We start from the raw sequence: 17,714 nt of genomic DNA, 5'->3' as shown, positions 1-17,714 counted from the left end.
TACACTGTCATACCTAATGAAGAGCTAAGGTTTAAAGACAAGTTTATGAGACTCAACTCTGCTAACTGCAAGCTTTCACAAGCAAGGACTCCTTAACCTGGCAAACTACAGGCAGCTCCTTTGTACAGTTCCTCCACTGCTTCAGGTGCCCTTCTTGAAGTGACAGCTCACACATCTATGTTTACATATTAATTATTACCTATTAGTAATCTGATACTATCATCTGAGGTGTGACGGATAATTTTACCAAGGTGTACTCCTGGGACACATCTGCTCCAGCCCTGACCACACGCTACATGTCACCTAGTTAAGTTAGAAACTGCCATAGTTGTTCTCCAGCTGTTATTACCAGGAAAACTGTAAGAAATATGGTATGTTCAGCAAGGAAAAATTGTACGTTTGGGATTCTGACATAGCCTGGATAAAATACGCATGCAATTCAAATTCACCTTGTAGGAAGCTCCAAGTTGATGTATTAACAAAACAAATCTTAGAATAACAACACTGTTGCGAAATAGTTTAGAACTGAAAAAACCACTCAACTTCAAGAGGGATTTATTCCAAGGGACTGGGAGTCAACAAGACCTGAATGTCTATTTAAAAAATAGTGATTTTAAAACTGAAAGTTTTCATTATCATCTCTCAGCCCAGATCAACATAGTTCAAATCAAATTTTCAATGTAAATTTAAATTTCCCAAAACTGGTTAGTTTTAGAAGTGAAGTAATACCATTGCTGCATCTTCAGATTTAACAGAGTGAATCAACTTCCTCTGCATTCCTACCCCCCCCCCCCGCCCCCCCCAGTCAAAGCAATTCACCCCTGTCTTAATTCAGGTAGGCTAGAGGGAAGTGAAGGACAACACTTAACATCTCCTCCTCTCCCCTCTGTCTCAAAAGAAGGCAACAAAAGACTCGGTAATGGATAACCATTCTCTGAATGAAAAGATCCAATTTTACAAGATTCATCACAAAGTCTCTTATTCATCAGCAGCCTTGGCACTCTTACTCTTCTCCCTCACACAGACATTTCTGGAATGTGTTTCAGGCTACTTAAAAAAAAAAAAAAAAAAAAAAGGTAGTTCAGCAGGAAGCAGCAAAGGCTAAAGAAATGAAGAATCTGAAATCGATCCTGCTCCTGTCCTAGCAAACACAATTTCTGCCAGAACCATCAAGCAGAGCAGGACTGTCCCCTTGGTGAGCACAGTTTTCTTTCTATTTTTTCTGCTTTGGTACCTCCAGTAATGTTGACAAACTATTTACACAAAAGACTAATACTTGCAATTTTACATCAACAGGTTTATAGCTGTTCTCTTATAAGGCATTTGAGATTTTATATTAACCAGATTTGGCAACTGAGACCTACAGATCTGTATTTTCATCTGCTTAGGAAAAGTTCTACTTGAAAAGTTTCCTCCTTGCTAGACTGCATGTTGATTTACTAACAGACCTGCTAGGATGAGGATACACGTGAATTCACTTCAGAAGTTTCAGGAGGTTTTACCGTCATTATTATGGGAAGAATATTGCTCTTGCTTGCTCTGATTCAAAGCTTACAAAAACCAATTAAGAGATTGAAACAAAGTCTGCAGAACCAACAGGAGCAGGACATTTCTTAATCCAGTATTGGACCTGGCATCTGGGCAGCCTTTGCAACAGAGTGCCAGTATCCTCTCAAAGAATACCTTCTCTGTACTGCCAGAGGCAATTCTGCTCAGGATCAGATGAGGGACAAAATCTTGTCATTATTCCATTCCCTGGATTTAAACTGATGTGAACTGACCATCATTAGTATAGTGCAAAGAAATTTCCCCAGAGATCTAACGCTTTGGTATAGTACTACAGTAATAGGTATTAACATGAGGAAACAAAAATCCTGAAACACATTTTTTCCAGATTTATGTGCAGTGTAAATTCATGCAACAGAGTACAGTAAAAGAAACAGACGTACAGAAAACGATCCTGGTTTTGATGAATGTGTCGGTTTGGGAGCGCAGTAAGAAATCAAAGGAACACATTTGCCCTGAAGGAGTTAATATAACGCTAAAGCTGAAAAGCAAATCATATGCCAGAATTAGTCAACCGTTGTTCCCGATGGCGCAAGCCTGCTCTTGGGTTCCAGGTCACGGCTTCCACACAAAAGCATACTCTTACCTCTCCTGAGCCCTGCCCAGTCACTGCTTGTCCTGTGCCCCACACAAGGCATGTCTCCCACAGAGTAACATACACACGATGACGTCTTTAAGGTTTACAGTGCAGCGTTCTTTTCTTACAGTTTTTCATGTTTAATTTCCGTTTTAAATAAAAGCCACGGAAAACCAAATATCCAGCAGCACCCCATGCCTGTACATTCTCTCATACTACTTGCCTATGTTAACGATCCACAGGACTTGTATTCAGGGTGCTTAAAACCACAGTACACACCTCCTCCGGTACTTGAACTACAGGAATAAGTGCTGGAAGAAATAGGCATACAAGGCAGCAGAAGCAGACTGGCTAGTGGTGGGGAACAGAGTCAGCTTCTTGCCAAGGACTTACACAAATATTTTTAAGACATGAGAGGAATGTTGGGAGTCAAGCTTTTTTTTGGGGGGCGGGGGGTGTTACTGAACAGTGAGAAATTATGTCTACTGGCTGGGTGCAGCAAAATGAGAACAGGTTTGGCACTTTCTGCAAGGCAATGTAGATGCAGGTAAGACTTAGGGCACCTGTTGTAATTGGTGTCCTCGGCATGGGCTGGAGTGGTTTTCTATACCTGTAAATATGATTATGATTATGAATATGAATTATAATTATGAATGTATTAATATAAATAATGCAGCATGATTGTACTTGCCTTATTTCTGTGGCTGTAATGTAAAGTCTTTCTCAAAAACAAACAAAAAATGAAATGCATACATTAACACAGCTGGGTTGATGAATGGGAACTAAAAGCAAAGACCTGTTGCCTTGTTTGTCTCACTTCATACAAGTTACAAAAACCACCTTAGAACAGTACACCAAAACTGCTAAAAATATTTTCAGCTTTATTTTTCACAGACAAGTTACAGGAAAATCTTGCAGCAAACATCCAATGCTGAAGTCCTGAATGTTTATTTCATTCATAATTTAGAACAAAGACCTCTCTAGTTCTTTACCTTTCCACTTCTCTCTCTCTGGAATTGTATTGCATTTAAGCAGAGAAAAGAGTCTATACTTCTAAGTGGAAAACAGGTAAACATTTGGTTATTCAATTGGCATCTGCAAAAGTTAAGCTGATATCACCAGTAAGTAGAAGGCAAACATTTTAATAGGTAAGAGGATACTGTTTCTGGGTTTGGGTTTTTTTCTTTTCTTCATAAATCAAGCCAGGAATTCTAAAGCTATTCTCATTAAAAATGCCCCACGGGTTCTCTGAAGACCTGTGCTGACATGCCAGTAGGATCTTTACAATTGCAGATTTTGAGGGGAGAAGGAGGGGTTACGCTTGAGAAAAGGCGTGTGCTGGGACAAACTGCACAACAATGACAGCAGCAGTGTTTTGGTACAAGATCTTTGCTTCATCAAAACGCACCGGGCTGAGTACATTAGTAGGACACATTTGCTGACGCAGGTGTTACAACCTGAGAGTCCAGGAATAAGTTTAGTTTATGCAATACACACTTACTTCTGAAGACAGTCCCAGCATCGGGTGAATAACCTTGCTGACAGGGGTTTGACAAATTATCTGCAAAAGGCCTTTGGCTGCACTGACCCATCTCATGCCATGCCTGCTCTTGTTACACCTTCTGCACGGGGTCAGCAAAGCTGAAATTGTTCGCCAAAGTCTCAGTCCTTTCCAACTCCTTCACATTCAAATACTTCAGATATCAAGTATTAAGTAACACCCTAAACCACAAAACCCCATACCTTGCCTGTAGAATTACTTCTTGAGACAAATCTCTCCCCCACCCTCCTCCAGCTCCATCCTTCTCAGCCATGCTTATGAACCAGTCTGTTAAATCAAGCCATCTATGTACTCATTATCTGCAATTTTTATGGAGTGTACAGTACCAGAATTGACATATGATCTTGCCTAATGTAGCACTGTTTATTGCAAAACTGGCAATCATTTTTCAACCCAAAAGAGGTTAAGATATCCTTCTAAAGCACTACAGAGCCTTAAGATGCGGGGGTGCATTAGTTCCTTTTAAGATACAGAACATTCAAACATTTAGATATATAACCCCAATACAAAAACTCTGCAAAGAAACTAAGTAACCCGGGCAACCGGCTCTAGGTGGCCCTCCCAGACCTCCAAAGGTCCCTTCTAACCCCAACCACTCTGTGATTCCGTGATCCATCTAAAATACATTCAGTGACTTACACAATACAGATTATGATTTTTAGTAAAGCATATAAAGATGAATAAACTGGGTAGCTATGTTAGAAATCAGAAATTTGTAAAGATATATTCAAGCATTTATTCTCATGACAAAACAAAGACACACCAGACGAGACAAGGACCAGACGAGAGTGTTCCCGTACATAGCCTGAACCAAGAGTGTTCCCATACATAGCCTGAACCACTCCCTCAATTCGTCCTAAGCTGTTTAAGTATTGAAGGAGAAATGGTACAGCAGCAATGTTCTCCTCCATGCATGTCTGAGGATATCTGACCCAACCCAAAGTAAGGCAATTTCTCTGCAGCAAACACAACTAAATAATTCTAATAGGCATATCAAAGTTCATTTTCCTCATCAGCTGTTGATATCCAAGGATGCAATGCTGTGATACTCAGATCTGTCTTGCACAATGTTCTTGTTGGTACTTTACAAGTTGTAAAATAAACACAGGTAGTCGAGAACAGGGGCATTATTCTGAAACTCCATGATTCTGCTCCTCTTATACATTCGTTTTGCCAGTGAGTTTTTTAATGCATCGGCCTGAAGGACCTAACAGTGACTGCCATGACCGTGATAAGTACAACAGGGTTACATTTGGATTTGTAGTTCCTAAAGGTTTTATTACTGAAACAAAAAGATAATACAGTTAATGCAAAGAAGAAGAAGAATTAAAACCGCAACAGGGTTTATCGCTAAAGCTGCAAAGACAGAATACCACCATGGGAATTATCATATACAGAGAGATAAACTTGGCAATTACTACCTGAAAAATCAGTTCACTCTTATTTTTTAAGTCAGTGAATAATCTGCTTTGGTGTAGCAAATCACCCATCAGGGTGGTTGTCATGAACCAGGAGAAACATATCTTTTCAAAAAGTCTGCAAAGCACATGCATGAGACTTGCAAATTACAGGGAGGGAACATATGCGTGTTTTATGTCCTGTATCAGTCTGAAGGTTTTCTGAAGCCTTTCCCACAACAGAAAGGAACAGCATAGCTTTACCCCTAGGTAATTACAGAGTATCGGTGGAAAGCAGATGCTTCACCATCACTCCTACCAAGGAACACAGTAGACCAGTGTTATCAAAAAAACACTGCACTGCTAAGGACTGGAAGCACAACCAGAAAAGTCCATGAGCTGCTGCTGATGGAGTAGACAGAGATGAAAGAAGTCAGAGATGGAAAAATATGCTCCAAGACCCAAACGTTACTAAAATTGAAGTGAAAGCAGAAAAAATGAGATTGCAAACAGACAGATAAATCCTAGAAGAGAGGGTGAGGAAGAAAATCCCAAACACAGAGCTTTTAAAAAGCCTCAGAAGACTTGTCACAACAACCAATCTGTTAAAGAGCACCTGGAAGAGTATGGGAGAGGGCCACAGATCCTTTTTCACTCACAAATTCTGTTTTAAAGGTTTGTTAAACTACCTTTTTCCCTATTCATAGCTCGTCTGGGTTCAAAGTGATGACTCAGCACTCATTAACCACTGTCGGGAGCACAACTAGAAAAACAACAGGAGATTTGTAAGGGATGAGGAACAGATCAAAGAAAAAGATGATTCTCAGATCAAGGATGCAAGAGTATGTCTAGGACAAAGAGGGGAGAAGATAAAGGTGAGAACAATACAGAGAAGCTTTTGGAAGTGGCACAAGATGAAGAGGAATTTTGCATGGGAAAATGAAATGGAGAAAAGGTTGAGGATATCTTCATTACCTTAAAACCACAAGAGTGGCCTAATATGGCCATAATAATAAATAAGTAAATAAATAAATAATAAATAAATAAAACGTGTTGGCATTTCAGTGCCAACAAGATCAAACTTCACTCATGACCTATGCCAATCCTTCGCTGGACTTGTGGCTACTGCAACATGATTAAGAGTTACACCACAGTTTTGCTCTGTCGGCACTACAGGACTGAATCATACCTTATCACAGGAGCTCCGTTGCCACACAACCATCAGCTCTCGATAGCGTATAAAACAGAGAAAAATAAGGAAGAGGAGGACTTACGCTACTAATGTTTTCTTACGGTTAGTCTTCCCACTTATTTTTGGCTCAATACAGGGAGGCAGAAAGGAGAGGAAGAAAGAGAAGGCAAGCATATTATATATTTGTATTCTTGTTTTCCAGTCCTTCCTGAAAGGCCAGTTTTGTAAACAGAAAGAAAGCTGAGATTTTCTTTATCTTGTTAGCTACTCCCATGATTGTAACATACCATGCAGAGTTGACAAGTATCTCCCTGCTGAACGTTCTCTATTGAAAATGCACTGCAACTTCTTTTGCAACACACGTTATTTTAGTCAGGCTATCTGCACCTTAAAACACTCAGCCTATTGTTTCAACAGCACAGACCTGCATGCTGAATTATAAAAATTGTCCAATATCATATCATCTTGGCTACAGATTTAATTTCATGCAATATGAAACTTCACTGAAAATTATTATACGAGACAAGGAAACACAAACATCGGTTTCCTTTTTGTTTGTTTGTTTATTTGGAGGTTTTTTATATTAAGTGTAAGCCCTCTATAGCTCCCTCTGGGAAGATGTTTTTCATACAAAGCCACATTCTTTGAGTCTTATTCACATAAACAGTCACTGAATTAAATGAGATCAGTCACACACACAGGGAAATCAGGTTTTGATCCAGCATTACTGTTACAAAATACAGCATAAAAATTAATTTTAAAAAAGCCCAGGATAATAGGCATCCATCTTTAAACTAGCTAATAATGCAAAGACTAGTTGAAGGTTTTGTTTTTCAGGTCTACACTTCTGAGATTTAATACAGTAAACTAATTATAATTTTACTACACACAAGTTGTTGATAATTACCTCTCTATGGGCAATACTGTTATTAAAGTATAACCAAGAGAATTTTTTTAAAAGAAGAGTAATTATTTTAGTATCATTTTATTCTTGATCTTCAATTAAGCAAGGCCTGAAAATCCCATTTACAGAGCATATTAGAAGGGATTTTTTAATGGTACTAGGTAAAATCTGCTAACTTTTGCATTACAGACACTTTTGCACTATCCTGTTTTTCTCAAAAGACCACATATATTTGGAGAACTAGTAAGTTTAAGATACACAAACCATAAGAAACTTCTCTGTTAGAAGAAGAGTGAATATTCATACTCAAAAGCTGAAGCATGAGAACTAATCAAGTAAGGTTCTGTTTGTTTTTTACAAGTAAAAAGCACAGACATGCAACAGATGCTTGCCTGCTATATTAAAATTTAAAATGTGAATTTATCAATAACAATCAGAGCAAGACACTGCCTGTATGGTTAATGCATTTCAAAATCTTAGTATTCTGGGGAGAATGACAGTATACAGCTCCCTAGAATGATAGGAAAATCCATCATCTTAACGTGAAACACTGTAGCACACATTTAATAGTGTGCTGAGAAATTCCATCGCAGTATCACTCTACTCTGCTAACCCTCCCTGGCTTAGCTTACTTGCAAAGTGCATTTAGTGTTTTTTCCACCAAGGCAGAGTAACTGCGTGTTTCATGAGAGCTACAGAGGACTGAAAGACAGAGCAAGATCTCCATTTCACTGACACTCTTTGTTCCATCTCTGGGAAACACTGAGACAAGGTCCCAGGTAAAACTGGCTTTATACACCACAGCTTAACAAGTCGTTCAACACTTATTTCACCTTAGTCAAGGAGAGTCTTAATTTCAAATTATGAGAAGGAGAACAAATAAACCTTTAATATGTTTTTTTAAAAAGTGCTGTATTCAGTTCTACTGAATGCATCACTACCTGTTTTCTTGGTTTGCCTGTATGCTACCAAAACCAGCTCATCCCATGTAATTATATTCAGATACTTGCTGGATATACAAAACCATGTATGATACATAAACAAATTCATATTAATACAATATTTCAAAAATAATTATTCTTAAAAGCTGGAAATATGTACATCCAAATTCTGGATTATAGATTTTGAATAAAACATGCTTCTAGCTTCCGTGCCAAGTGTTCCACTTTGAGGATTAAAAACAAAAAGAAGAAAAACCTGACATGATTCTAATAACTGAAGCAGCAACATCTTCATTTGTATGTCTGCACAGTTATAGACATGAAAGGCTAAGTTCTCTGAAAGAGTAATGGAGTGTGGAAGCTAGAAGTTCGATTTTAAACTTGTCAAGCACATGTGTTGGCGGGCAGGGATAAAGGGGAACTGAGAGGAGGCAGAAAAAAGTTGGGCTTTGTTGTTTTTCTACTTAAGTTACTCCTGTAGGCACACAATGAATCTGGGAATAATTTTTAAAAATAGTTTCTTTCAATTAAGAAACTCTGCCAAGGACCAGAGCTTATACCTACGAATTCTGCTTCAACTTCAACTTACTGGTGTGGCATGCTACTTGGTGCAAATATTCATACCACTCTTTTAATTCTGCCGTTCACTTTTCACGTCAGGTGCCGTCTTGCTTCCAGATAAACAAAGTCTAAAATCCTCATCGAGAAAGGACTAGATACTTTCTGAATAAGCAAGGGAAGCCTAAATGTAGAAACAGTCAACCTGGTCTGACAAGTAGGAAGAACAAGAAGCAGAAGTGAGTTACTCTAAATATTTTTTTTATTTGAGACGTGTCAAACAAATTCACACAGGGCACTCTGACCAAAACCAAATCCCAAACAGAATACCAAAACTTAAAATTTTATGAAGCAAGCTGGGATGTGATTGTAATGTAGACTACTTAGAGCTGAATGCTGATTGTTTGGACACAAGAGAGATGTTTAAATTAAGCTACTTCACATTTGTGGTAAGTTTGCACATAGCCTATTACCACAGCTTTGCTGATGTAAAGTTATTCCTCAACCCATGCTAACTCATGCGCAATCCCCAAAGATTCCCCTCAAAGAAAGGAAGGCTGCTTAAAAAAAAAATTTAAAAAAACCCAATATTGTAAAAACTAGGCAGCTATGGGAAAAGTCCTCATCTGTATAGAGAACCAGCTTGTACCATTTATTTAATGGTACAAGGAAAAAGCAGTCAGTCTTCATAGTGGAGGGGCACTAACTGCAGCCCCACGGCCATCTGCATTAAGAATATATTGTGTTCAACATACCCACTAACGAATCACAGGCGACAGGGAAAGATTACAACAGTTAAATGACAGATCTCACTGATAATACTACATTATTCTGGATAAAGGCAAGTGCTGGCTGCAAAGAGATACAGGAGGACTTAATAACACCAAATAACCCGCCAGTAAAGCAGATGGCAGAATTCAATACCATTTAAACACAGACTGGTATTCATGGCGGGAAAAACCAGCTCAACTTCATATGCTTAATGATGGGGTCTGGATGATTCAGGAATGAGATCTTGGATTTATAGTGGATTGTTCTTATGAAAGCATTAGCACAGTTAAAAAGCAGGGAGAGTGCTAAAAATTATTACTGCAGAGAATACAACTAAAAGCACCTTTATTCAACTGTCTAAAAAGTTCAACTGCATCCTGGAAGTTGTAACTCTGGCCCTCTCTTCTCAGAAAAGATTTAGCAAAACTAGAAAAGTTTCAAGGAAGGGTAACATAAGCCAAAGGCAGGACATAATTAAGTAGAGAAAAATCAGGTTGCAGAAATACTAGAAGGCATCAGATTAAACCAGCAGATCTCAGGCTCAAAACAAGTGAGAAGAAATGCCTCTTCTCCTCATAAAGCAATTTTCAAGCTGGGGTTTTCCTAGCCTTCCTCTGGTTTTCTCAGCCTGTTTCCCACTCGCTCATGTTCCTTCCTCATCTTGAGAGAGTCACTGACATGGATGCCTTAAAAAGAGTAAAAGGCATTAAGGGCAATATATGCCATCTGTCCCTGCAAATGAAATGCAGCCTATGTAACAGGTGAGAATTAGCCAGACTGACCATGGAAGCGTTCACCTACACTTCCAAACCAGGCTCATCATACCTGCAGGCAGGTGACTTGCTCAGCCACTGGCCACCAGAACTGCACAAAGTTCAGTCCACCAGAACTGCTGGACAAAGAACTGAAAGATATCTCCCTGGACGGGCAGTCCCATCCTAGTAAGCGAGAGATGTCCACCTCTCCCTGCCTTCAAGTTGACTGAAATAATGTGATTCATGAAGATGGCCACACAGAGAAGCAGCTAACTTTAGGCACTGTTTTTCCAAGCTATTTCAAAAGCATCTATATCACTTGGTAAGTCTTTGAAAACTCTTTGTGTTATTAGATTTAAATAAATTAGATTTGCTCTTGCTTATTTGGAGGCTAGTAGCAACTAAGGCAGCTAACATCAATGCCCTCTCTTGACTGAGCTGTCCTCGCTCACACCAAATCCAGTTCTGCTTTATCAGGCATACCAGTAACTAAGCTATCCATCTGCAGAGGCGTCTCCACTTGCCCATCAAGACATCAGAGAAAGTGAAATGGATGGCGGCCTCCCCCAGTGCATGCCAGGTCAGGATTTCTTAAACCCGGGCTTCCCCAAACTGGTTAAGTGTAATCTTACGGTGAAACAAAAGAATACAACTTAGCAGCTGATTGTTCATTAATAAAATACTGTACTTTAAATTCATGCTTCAGCTTACACCACACTAGAGTCTCCAATTCATATTGATAGACTTAAATCAGAGCTGCACTAATGCAGGGCAGTCAACCCTACTGAACAGCTGTTCCTGGAGGAACCTAGCACGCCTCTGGAAGAAATCATCACACATTAAAACTGGGGCACCACCTCCTGTGCTGAAGCAAATTTATGTCTGTTCAAGGGCTGGAACATGTGATCCTCCACAACCTCTTTTCTGGGAGGGCATCTGACATAATCCTGACAACTCCAGAGACCGGATTTCAGCATCTCCAAGAGAACTTAAAACTGTGAAAGTTGCAGGCAACGAACACAGGGGCGGGAGGAAAAACAATTTCCAACTACATCTTGCCTCTGAGCTTTTTCCATGCTACCAAGTTTTTTGGGCAGAGACTCATATTTACCTGTAGGGCACCATATGACAGCACACAAAAATGATAACATGAAACAAGTTAAAGCATAACATTTATTCTTATTCTAACTAGCTTCAGACTCTGAAATGAAAAAACAAGCTGGTCAGCATCTGCTGTGATGTCTGTCTGCAACTCCATCATCCAGCACTCTTCAATGAAAAAACGTACCACTGAAGACATACTTCAGCAGTTTTGTTGCCAACAGAATCTATCCAAAATTCTTGTGCTTCCATACATGCAAATTTTAGATCTTGGGGGCTAGTCAAAGGCTGAACTTACATCACATTATAACAAAAGAGGAAGAATGTAAAGATTTAAGACCAATACCACTTCTATTTAGAGAAAAAAAGAGCACATGGAAAGAGCGTGGCCTGATTTTACACAGAAGCTGCGAAAAGCTATGAAAAAACCCATACTTGCAAGCATTCAGAAGCTGCTGTAAAGTCTGGAAAAAACAAAATGATAAGAAAGTGCTGTACTTTCAAAATCTGGATTTAAACCAGAACAATAATGTCAATGAAAGACTGCAGATGGTAGGCAGATAATTCCACAGCCAGAAGAAACACAACCCCCGTCCCCGCATCCCTAAATCCTCTCAAAAGACTTCAGCCAGACACAGCCTAATCACAAAAGTGGTCAGAAAGAAAATGAAGGAAAATTACTCATATGTAAGCTTTACAATGTACTAATGAACTGACTTAAGCAATGGGTATGTCTTGCAGATATTAGTGCAATTATTTGTGACAGTAGTGATATGGTGAAAAGAACATGTCCTGCTCAAGACGTGTTAACCAGCTGCAATTTCTGCAACTGTAGTGCAAGTATAGACATCAAAGTCCTCATAAAAGTAAAACACACCTAGAATGATTGAAGTGATAAAAGATTACCATACATTCATGGTGCTTTTATAAAGCTGGCACTTTTCCTCAGTGACTGACCCATCTGAGACAACTCAGGGAATTTTGACTTAGAAGTATATCAGCACAATATAAATAGACTAGCAACAGGTCTTGCCAAGATGTCACACTGCAGATGCTGTTAAAACCAACAGAAGATATTCCTGACTGGCTTAAAGCAATTGGCATCTCAAACTGGAAAAGAAAACGATCCCACTGCAATGAGGACACAATGAAGATGCATGCTCTCATGGAATTAACTTCCATCAAATCCAAATGCATTTTCCACAATCCAAACGAAAATGCTTTTGTCTAGCACCATGCCATGTCATGCACCCAAAAACTTTATCTTCAGTGGCTCACTTCACAAAAACGAATGGCGTTTAGGTGGGGAAGAAGGCAAGTCAGGAGAGAGAGAAGGAAAGTAAGGGATAGACTGTTAGAAGCAGCTTGTTTTAAACCAGGATTTGAAGGAGGTATGATTTCATTATTTGATGAGTACTCCACACATGCATATATGCAACATAAGATAAAAAAGCTTAGGCTTCTGACATAGGGCCAAATACATTTTTCTTCAGGATTAAGGCAAACCTGCTAGGGTGCCCACGCTCAGCACATCATACCCCAGCTACCCCATAACCCCAGTACCCTCCACCTGGCATCCACACCAGATACTTCCAACCACCACTTCCCACAGATGTGCCCAAATCCCATCCCTAATCACAGCCAGCTTCCCCCACAGCCGTGGCTTGGCCGAGAGGCAGCTAGGGTTTGGAGGACCTGCAGAGGGTCTGGGGAGTGGGAAGGAGAGAGAGGAGAGAGCCACAGAAGAGCAGGCAGGAACACGTGAGTGCTGGCAGTAAGACAGTCTTCCTGTTGATTGCAAAGACCTCAAATTTCATGCCACACAGCAGGATCACTGACAAAGGGTCAAAAGTAAAATGGTGCAAGAACAAGTCAGCAATCTTCAGTCCTGCACCATATTGTGAGCTAGCTATGCACTCAATATTGCATCAGAACTACATCATTGGGGCTACCAAGACAACCCCTCCACAACTGGGTAACGCAAGAATTCAAGTTGTTGTACTGTATTGGTTAGGCCACCCAACGTAGATTCATTTATCACAACAGGACTGTTGTCACAGGACATCCTCGTCTTTCAATACACCAGATTAACTATCAGTAGTAATGTGCTAGATTTCTTTTAATCTCAGTCCTGTGCAGCTAATGCTACATTTATCACACACTTCTCAAAAACATATCCTAAAATGACACTTATTCATTTCATCACTGTTTTTTGATAGCATTCTTCACCCTGGTATCAAACTACTACACAGCAACAGTATCCTTCCCTGCTTCACTGCCAAGACCTGCACATCTGCAAACGGACCTCAAGGGTTTTCCAGAAAACAAGAAAAATTCTTGTATGGCCAAACTAGCACCACCCCTGGATACAGAGCATCACTGTATCATGTACAATCATGTCCTCCAGGGAAGCAATACATGGAAAACATCCCAACATGGATGCATTTGAAAGCTACACAACAAATAAGCCAGGAAGTCACACATGTTTATTCCGGCTCTTCCTAACTTTTGAACACCTGCCTTCACAAGCCCAGTAGTCTTTTGAATGGCAGCATGAGATAAACCAAATACAGACAAAAGAGAAAAAAAAGTTCAGAAAGAAGCCATTACACATAATTCAGTGAAAGGTCACAGCAAGACACAGGGGATTTCAGGATTCCACTTCTCTCACACAGCTGTTATCAATATACTATAACAAACTCTTCTTCAGCAGCACCTGCTAACAGGGAGTGGAGTAATCAAGAGAGAAGTAACTAAGCTCTTCCTAGAGGGTCTTAGTGATGGTATGCAAGAATATTTGCTATTACTGTATTCAGAAATTATTCTGGAGATTCTGGGGGTCAAAATAGCTGGACAGGAGGCAGGGAAGAAAATTAGCCCCTTGCTATACTGTTACAGACTGAGGTCTTTCCAAAGTGCAGCTCTACACATCCTATTTTTGGTTGGATGATTTTTTAGGAAGTCACATATTTCATTCCTTAATAAACAAAATGAGCTAAAATGACTTAGTTCAATTCTTTTATTTGCCCAAAGCAATTACAATTCATTTGTGTCTTAGACAAATATCTCCCTAGGCCAGTCTTGCCATTGAAATATGGTACCTCATTTGAGGCTTTAAATAAAATACTTCCACTAGTGACATGTTGCACTGATGTATCTCTAAGAAAAGATATGACTATGAGTTCTCTGGAAGTTCATCCAACATCTTAACTGTTGAGGGAAAAAGAGGAATTGCAAATCTGAAACCAAAGAGAATAAATAAATAAAACATAATTGTCAGATGGTATAATTAATTTAAGAACCTAAAAGTGCTTTACAAACATTCATCGTCACGCCACCCATCCAAATAGATAAATATTGTTAGTCCTATTATACAGATTTAGAGAGTAAGGGGCAGCAAGGTTTTTTTTTCTAACATCACAAAATGACTCGCTGGGAAAGTCAAGCAGAGGTGAAGCTTAAGACAGATGGAGAAATGCAGCTTGAGGCTCAATCGCTCATTACTATACCCTACAATCACCTGATTTATTAAGATATCATTGATCTCATCAAGTCCAAGAACATAGTAAATTTGACAACCTGAACTCCAGAACATGCTACCTGTGACAGAGCAGGATGCTAAGACTCATGCTACAACTACATTATATCAGCAAACATTGGAGCACTATTTGCGGAGCTGGCTTCCCACAGTTTCTGTTCCCCAAAAAAGAAGAGAGCTCTGCAGAAACCTTCAAGAAAAGCACCTGGATGATCACTTTATTTTTACCAATCATTTACTGATCACTTCATTTCTAGTGTTCAAAGCCAGTTTCCTACCTGAGGTAGATAGCACTGTCTGGGTAAACATCAAGAAGTAGGGGAAAGTGAAAACTTTCCCAACCGAGTACTATCACAAAGCCACTTTTGAATTTTATTACAGTTTCTTTTCAAACAAACAACAGGGAGAGAAGCAATGAGATTACTACTGTTGCAGAATCCCCATCCACTCTCGCAGACTAATAGTTCCCTCACTGACACAAACAGGAATACATGATCTACATACCAGGCATCTAAACAAGGATTTGTATAGAGCTTAACCTCTCACCGAAATCTACAGGCAGGTGCCTAATACTTTTTGTAGCCAGCCAACTCTAGTTTTGGTACATGTAGTGGATGTAACTAGTATTTTCCGCTCAGACATTACTATGAACTTCTGAATTGGTGTCATTATGCTATGTCTTGTGGTCTGCAAGCAAATGCAGGTCTTGCATGTAATCCTACATCTCCAGAAACACTTTGTTTTCCGAGTATCTAGAGAACGAAGATTACACAATACTTGGAACTTGAGCCTGCCAAAATAAGTTATAAAACTAGCTGCGTACCTGGACTCATCACATTGAAAGCAAGCAAGTTAAGTAAATAACATCCTCCTCAGAATAAGCCATACACTCAAACAGTCCTACTAGAGGATTTGGACCATGCCTAACTAATGCTGCATAAGAATTTAGCCTTTGCTACATTTTTCCATCTTTGAACAGAGACAGATTTACTTATCTTCCCAAGAGATTGCTCCTTTAACACTGGTAGGCCGTTCTAAGTTCATTTAAACAACTCATGGGGGGGAAGATTCCCTGATCCACCTGCCAGGAAGACACTTTCTACCCCCCTCAGCGTTTTCCCTGTGAATGAAATGTATTCAGTAGCAGGCAACATGTCCTTTTGGTCACGCGTACTGCAGAAATCCCAAACGGAAACCCAAATAATCACTTCACACATAATTATAAAAATACGAAGATATTGGTTATGCCTTTTAAAAAAACAGAGCGCTGTCTACAGCCTACGCTGTAATGCACACAACGCCCCAGGGCATGGTAAGCCCTTTATTAATGCTTGCAATAAAACGAACACTGCAGAACAATTACACACCGTAGCCATGGATTTCTAAAACCAGAGAGCTCTACCACCAGCCAGCGTATACTCACAAGGTGTTGAGACCTCAGGGGAAGCGGATGGTCGCAGTAAACTAGTGGAAATATTTTCAGTGGAGTTTTCAGGTGATGTCAACAACAGGAAGGATGACTTTGAGCCGGATTTCCATTTCTCATCAGACACGGCCTTAAAAGTTGGAACACGAGCGTCAAGGCTCCTCGTTGATACCCCCCACACCTGCGATTAAACCCCTGAGTGGGTACAGGCTCCCGGTCCTACGCGGCAGCCATGAGAGTTGAGTTCGTGTGTACACGAAAGGGGGGCTTCCCTCCCCGGACCCTACGCCGGGGCCGTAATAAGAAAACACTTTACTCGGGCACTGAGCACCGATTTTGCAGGGCCCGTAGCCAGCTGCGGCCCCGCCACAGCCCCGCCACCTCCGCGACCGGCTGTCCGCCCCCCCCCGCCCCGGCCCCCCCCGCCGCCGGCCCCGGCCCGCCGCCGCCGCCCGCCACGACGCGCTCCCCCGCCTCACCACAGCCACAGGCAAACCCGGCGGGTGGGCGCGGGTCTGCGCCCGGCGGCCCACGCGCGCCGGCGGCGCCCCGCTCACCTGCGCTCCCCCCGCCCCGCGGCGCACGCTCCCCCGTCGGGCGCGGGGCCGGGCACAGCCCCACCGTCTCCCGCGGCGCCTCCGCCGCCGGGCTGGGCTGCCCCGGAGGTGGCGCCGCCGCCGCCGCCGCCGCCGCCGTCCCCGCTGCGAGGGCGACACCCAGCGGCCGCGGCGGGCGGGCAGCGCCCCGCCAAGCCCGGGCCGCCGCCTCGGGGCCGTGACAGGACGGGGCTCCCGGCCCCCGCGCAGCCGTTCCCCACCGAGGAAAGGGGGAAGGTCGCGCGTGGAGCCGCCGTCCTCCCCTACCTGGCACCGGCGCGGGCAGCGGAGCCGACGGCGGGCGGGGCTGGGCTAGTGCGGGCGCGGAGGCAGGTGGCGGTCCCCAGGCTGGCCTCCAGCCGGGCGAGCTGCCCGCCGCCGGCCGGGAAGGCTGGGCTCTGGCCGGAGCGAGAGTCCTGCAGAGCTGGGCGCTCTGCTGAGCCGAAGCGCCTTTGCAACTTGACTGTGGAAGCTCATGAGGATTCGCGTAGGAGCAGAAGCGCCACAGAACCAATTTGGGGGAAGCCGGATGCCCTTCCCTCCAGCAGGGAGCCAGGCAGCGGGCTTTGAAGTCTGGGCGGGGAAGGTCGGAGAGGCCTGACTGGAAAGCTCGCTGGGCCTGCTCACCGCCTCAGCTACTGCAACGTCCCAGGGACCTTCGGTTCACCGAAGTGATGTGTACGCGTGGGCAGTGACATGGGCACGCCGGTAATTCACAAACTGGGAGGGAGGCAAGTTAGACGGGACCATCTGCAGGCACCAGTACAGGAGAAGGGAGTTTGTGTGAGTAGGCTGAGTAAAATGATAAAAGCGGGATCTGAAGAAGAAGGA

At 42.0% G+C, this 17,714-nt stretch overlaps 1 protein-coding gene across 3 annotated transcripts in view; it reads right to left on the bottom strand.

Annotated features, from left to right (window-relative positions):
• The window catches only part of ANKRD6 (ankyrin repeat domain 6), a 108,952-nt gene extending 92,539 nt beyond the window's left edge, over window positions 1-16,413 (bottom strand). For all 3 annotated transcript variants that reach the window (XM_049818337.1, XM_049818340.1, XM_049818341.1), the window contains exon 1: window positions 16,285-16,413. The gene's annotated coding sequence lies outside the window, so the exon portion shown is untranslated. The remainder of the gene's footprint in view (window positions 1-16,284) is intronic.
• Between the last annotated feature and the right edge of the window lie 1,301 nt (window positions 16,414-17,714).

Source organism: Accipiter gentilis, chromosome 15, assembly GCF_929443795.1.
Source record: "Accipiter gentilis chromosome 15, bAccGen1.1, whole genome shotgun sequence".
Taxonomy (NCBI): Eukaryota; Metazoa; Chordata; class Aves; order Accipitriformes; family Accipitridae; genus Astur; species Astur gentilis.
The sequence above is the reverse complement of the archived record's forward strand: the minus strand, read 5'-3'. Positions and strand labels throughout refer to the sequence as shown.